The sequence below is a fragment of the Parathielavia appendiculata genome (assembly GCF_033297405.1).
Source record: "Parathielavia appendiculata strain CBS 731.68 unplaced genomic scaffold N657scaffold_20, whole genome shotgun sequence".
In the NCBI taxonomy this organism is placed as follows: Eukaryota; Fungi; Ascomycota; class Sordariomycetes; order Sordariales; family Chaetomiaceae; genus Parathielavia; species Parathielavia appendiculata.
The window spans coordinates 274866-275104 of NW_026944239.1; positions in this window are offsets into that span (position 1 = coordinate 274866).

A 239-nucleotide genomic window follows, 5' to 3' on the forward strand; every position below is an offset into this window, starting at 1 on the left:
AGCCAGGACGGCAGCCAAGGAGTACCACGATGCTATCCGCAGACAGAAAAGCTCACACTGGAACGACTTCCTTGCCGGCGATGCGAACATCTGGCAAGCAGCGAAATACCTGCAAACCGGCAGTGTCACAATGGGCGCCAAAATACCGCCGCTTGTCAGAGCTGATGGTTCTATCACAGAGGGCAAGGCAGAGCAAGCTCAAGTGCTTCTGGCCACCTTCTTCCCACCGCTGCCAGCCA